At 39.0% G+C, this 5086-nt stretch overlaps 1 protein-coding gene across 1 annotated transcript in view; it reads right to left on the minus strand.

Annotated features, from left to right (window-relative positions):
- The window catches only part of ENTPD1 (ectonucleoside triphosphate diphosphohydrolase 1), a 132420-nt gene extending 127418 nt beyond the window's left edge, over positions 1-5002 (minus strand). The window contains exon 1 of the mRNA XM_073904409.1: positions 4878-5002. The gene's annotated coding sequence lies outside the window, so the exon portion shown is untranslated. The remainder of the gene's footprint in view (positions 1-4877) is intronic.
- Between the last annotated feature and the right edge of the window lie 84 nt (positions 5003-5086).

Raw genomic sequence — 5086 nt, forward strand, 5'->3', positions numbered from 1 at the left:
CTAAAAAAAAGTTCTCAATTTTAATGAGATACTATTTAATCAGTCTTTTTCTTTATGATCAGTTATTTTTCTGCCCAGCTTTTTAAAAAAAGATTTATTTATTTATTTGAGAGAGAGAGAGAGGGGGGTAGCATAGACAAGCAGTGGGAGAGGCAGCGGGAGGGAGAGAATGTCAAGTGGACTCCCCACTGAGCAGGGAGCCTGAGGCAGGGTTCCATCCCAGGACCCTGAGATCATGACCTGAGCCGAAATCAAGGGTTGGCTGCTTAACCAACTGAGCCACCCAGGTGCCCCTTCCTCTTTCCAGTTTAAGAAATATTTGCCTACCCCAAGATCATAAGAATATTTTCCGATGTTATCTTGTAGCAGCTTTATTGTTTTACTGTCTACAGTTCATATGAAATTAATGTTTGGGTATGTATAGCTAGGAGTCAAGATACACTGTTGTCTGTATGAATATCCAATTGATATCCAGCACAACTTACTGACAAGATTACCCTTCCCTCACTGCACTGTAGTATCATTTTTGTCATAGATCAAGTGACCACATATGTGTAGGTCTGTTTCTGGGCTCCATTCTTTTCCACTGGTCTAGCTGACTCTCTTACAGCCAAAGCCATACCATTTTGTTCTAGTAATTATTTTATCTTAATAATAAGAGGTAATATATAGTAGGCCCTCCAACTTTGTTCTTCTTCAAGATTCTCTTGGCTATTCTTGGCCTTTTGCAATTACATATGACATTTGAAATCAGCTTGTCCATTTTTACCGAAAAATGCTGGGATTTTTACTAGGACTGCAATGAATCTATACATCAATTTGGGAGAACTGACATGTTTTCATAAGTCTTCCTAGCCATTAATTTCGTGTAGCTCTCCATTTATTTAGGTTTTATTTAATTTCCTCCCAGCAATCATATACAGTTTGATATGCAGAGATCTTGCACGATCATAGATTTATTCCTAGGTATTTAATTTTTTGTTATTATAAATTTTACCATCTAAAACTTCAGGTGATATTTATAATATAATTGAGTTTATATATTGACCTTGTGTTTATCTTTCTCATTGCTCTTATTCCTGCATTTCTGTGCTTCCATCTGGGATCATTTTCCCTTTAGCCTGAATAACTCCCTTTAGCAATTCTTTGTGTGGGTTTGTTGGTGGTGATCTTCTTTCTCAATGCTTGTTTTCTAAACACATTTTTATCTTATCTTCATTTCTGAAGGATATTTTGCTAGGTACAGAATTATAGTGTAGCTTCTTCTAAGACCTTACTCAACTTTTTATGGTTTTCCTCATTTTTTTTTTTAAGATTGTATTTATTTATTTGAGATAGAGTGAGAACAAGAGCACGAGCGGGGAGGCGGGGAGCAGCAAAGGAAGAGGGAGAAGCAGGCTCTCCACTGAGCAAGGAGCCCAATGTGGGGTTTGATCCTAGGACCCTGGGATCAGGACCTGAACCCAAGGCAGACACTTAACAGACTGAGCCACCCAGGCGCCTAGGCTTTCCTCATTTGTTAAAAAGTCAAGTTCAGAGGCACCTGGGTGGCTCAGTCGTTAAGCGTCTGCCTTTGGCTCAGGTCATGATCCCGGAGTCCTGGGTTCTAGCCCCACATCTGGCTCCCTGCTCAACGGGAAGCCTGCTTCTCCCTCTCCCACTACCCCTGCTTGTGTTCCCTCTCTCACTGTCTCTCTCTCTCTGTCAAATAAATGAAATCTTTAAAAATAAAATAAAATAAAAATAAAAAGTCAAGTTCAATGGGGCGTTTAGTTGGTTAAGTGTCTGCCTTCAGCTCAGGTCATGATCTTGGGGTCCTGGGATCAAGCCCCGCATCGGGCTCCATGCTCAGCGGAGAGTCTGCTTCTCCCTCTCCTTCTCCCTCTGCCCCTTCCCCTACTCATGCACTCTCTTAAATAAATAAATAAAATCTTTAAAGAAAAAAAAGGTTCAAGTCTTATTATTCTCTGTTTAAGGTAATGTCTTTTAACCTGTATTTTTTGTAGATTTTCTCTTTTTCATTCTGCCTTGAGGGTTTTGAAGGAGGAATGCGGCATGTGCAGCTTCACAAGGTGAGCTAGTATCAGTCTTCAAGATATGAAGTCTCTCTCTTCCTCCCAGATATCAAAAGCCATCACAGCTTTTCAGCAAAAGTACCTACATGGACTGTCCCTGCCCCCTTTAGAGCAAGTTCTTTTGCTACCCACTGCATGAGCAAGTGGGAGTAAGGCTGAGAGGCAGACTGTCTCTTCTTATAGCGGTACCTCAATCAATAACTCACATGTTGTCCAAGGGCCCTACTGATGCCAATCTTTTTTTTTTCTGTGTACCTAGACCGTCCCCAAGAGCCACCTGCATTTCTGCATTAAGCCTCTGTTATGCAACTTTTGTTTGTCTGGATTCTCATAATGCCTGGTCCACTGAGAGCACCCCTTCGTGTTTTTCAATATTAAGGTACATGCATGGATGCATATGAGTTTGTGTACCCATGTAACTTTTTTTGTAATTTCTAGATTTGGGAAGGAGGGGAGGATTTGGGAGAGGCTAGAGGCTAGAACTTGCTCTCAGTTGGCCATCCTGATTCAATCTGTTAAATTTTTAAGTACATATTGAACTCTTTTAATACCAAACACAGACAGCTGCTAGTATCATATGATCTAATTTGGAAATCTTTGCCTCTGAAGTGATGTCATATTAAGCTATTTCAATTTAAGACATGGTTTCCATGTTAAAACTGGCATCTGCAGGACATGTGTGAATAAATTCCATTCTCCCTCATCAAAATTACCTTTTAGATTTTAATATTAGATTTCAAAAGAATTGAGAGTTCTGTATCATAGATTCCTACAAACATAACAACAGCAAAAACAGAAAGAATATTATTGCTCAACTATAACAAAAATGAGGGGAATTTAAAAAATTTGTTAAGTGCTAAAATTAAAAATAAGAAAAAACAATTCAGAAAGATCCTGAGATTTAAAAAAAAAGATTTTGAGATGTTATTTCCTTGTACTCAACCCCAAAATTACTTCAATCAACAGACTTTTGCCAACACTAATAAATTCAGGAATAATTTATCATTGATTTACCTTGATTGTTACAGTGTAAATTCCAAATTTTTAAATCTAAAATAATCTCCAGGTGGTTGTACAATAAAAATTTTATATAAATAAATGCAATCCTGAAATAATATAAACTCTAAATATTCTTGAGTTAAACCCAAAGAGTTCAACAAAACAATCTTTTTAAAAATATTTAATGTACATCTAACATGTCCTAGGTACTGTTCTAGGCATGGGACATATCAGTGAACAAAACAGACAAAACCCCCTGGTTTGTGGAGTTTATATTCTAGTCAATATATATAATTTGAATAATTTGAATCTGGTCCTTTCCTACAGAAATTACTAATAAGGTAGATAAATGTGTCATGCCCAGACACAAATATACATATCTCTTATAGCAGTCCATCATACAATCATATGAAAATATGTTTGACTTCCAGCTATAAAATAAATAAGTCACAGAGACAAAAAGTATAGCATAGGGAATATAGTCAATAATATCATAGGGGTGCCTGGGTGGCTCAGTTGGTTAAGCAGCTGCGTTTGGCTCATGTCATGATCCCAAGCTCCTGGGATCCAGCCCCACGACAAGATCCCTGCTCAGCGGGGAGCCTGCTTCTCCCTCTCCCTCTGCTGCTCCCCCTGCTTGTGTTCTCTCTCTCTCTGTCAAATAAATAAATAAAATCTTAAAAATAATAATAATATCATAATAATGTTGTTGGGTGACAGATGGTGATTACATTTACCATAGTGAGCATGGGGTAATATATAGAATTGTTGAATCAATACACTGCACACCTGAAACATTTATGTTACTCATGCTTCAATAAAAATTAAATCAATAAATATGTTTGAGAACATTTATAACACAGAAATACATTTAGCTACTGACTTCAAAACTTTAGAAGTCAATACTTTGTCAGAGAATGTGAGAAAGGTCAGGGGTCCTAAAATTTATCTGCCTAAGTGATTCACTTGGAAAAGGAGGTATTGGCTAGATTTTAGGTAAGTATACCAGATTTTAGACAACTCTTAACATATCTCCATTTATATCTCTGAACTAAGCAACTGAAATAATCCAGATGTCGGACCTGTACGGACTGAGGAAAACACTGGGTCTAGCGGGAGCAAGATTTTGATCATCCAGAGTTGTACTGTCCAATATGGTAGCTGCTAGTCACATGTAGTTATTCAACTTTGAATTACCTAAAAATTTTAAATTCAGCCCCTTAGTCACAGGAGCCACGTTTCCAGGGCGCAGTAGCCACACAGAGCCCCTGGCTGCCATATTGAACCGGGTGTAGACAGAGAACGTTTCCAACGCTTAAGGAAGTTCTATTGGACGGTGCTGCTCTAGAGAATCAGAAGAAAACGCCGCCACTCCTGGGAAAGACCAAAACTTCCCGAAAAGGGTTACAACAAGTGTCGATTATAATGGCAAAAAGATAAGTTTTCTTCTCTATCCCTTGGCTATTTCCATTCCTGCGTCTTATTTTCCCTTCAGCCCCTAGAAAATGTCTTCTCCTTTCCTTACTCTCTCTCCCTAGCTTCTCACATTTTTTCCTACCCATTTCTCACTCCCTTCTCTATTTTCTCTAATAACAACTCTGCAGTCCACAGTTAATGACTGCAGCATTTATTGAGGTTTATATTCTTTTATATTTCTCAACGTTAAAATTTAAGAAGCCTAATCTTTCTGTTTCCAAAAAAATACAATATTTAGAGGGAGGTTTTTTGTTGTTGTTTTAGGTGTATATGACCTTCTGTGTATTTTCCTTCCCGAGATCATTATCCTTCCTTAGAGTTTCTCACCTTTAGAATCCGGGGTGGAAAAGAAGCAATTCTCGTTCCAGCCTCTGGGGTTTCCCTCTTGGAGGAAGGGCTCCGTCCTGTGGGCCGCTACGCCGGCGCGGCACTTCGAGGCACCTCTCGTTCCGCTGACCTTCTACTGTCACCTAGCGGAGAGAAGAAGCAAGAGCTCCTCCGCGAGTTTGGTCGTTACCAAGCGACAGAGGCGGTGC

The sequence above is a fragment of the Callorhinus ursinus genome, unplaced genomic scaffold, assembly GCF_003265705.2.
Source record: "Callorhinus ursinus isolate GAN/ISIS: 27379988/994484 unplaced genomic scaffold, GSC_fseal_2.0 scaffold20, whole genome shotgun sequence".
Taxonomy (NCBI): domain Eukaryota; kingdom Metazoa; phylum Chordata; class Mammalia; order Carnivora; family Otariidae; genus Callorhinus; species Callorhinus ursinus.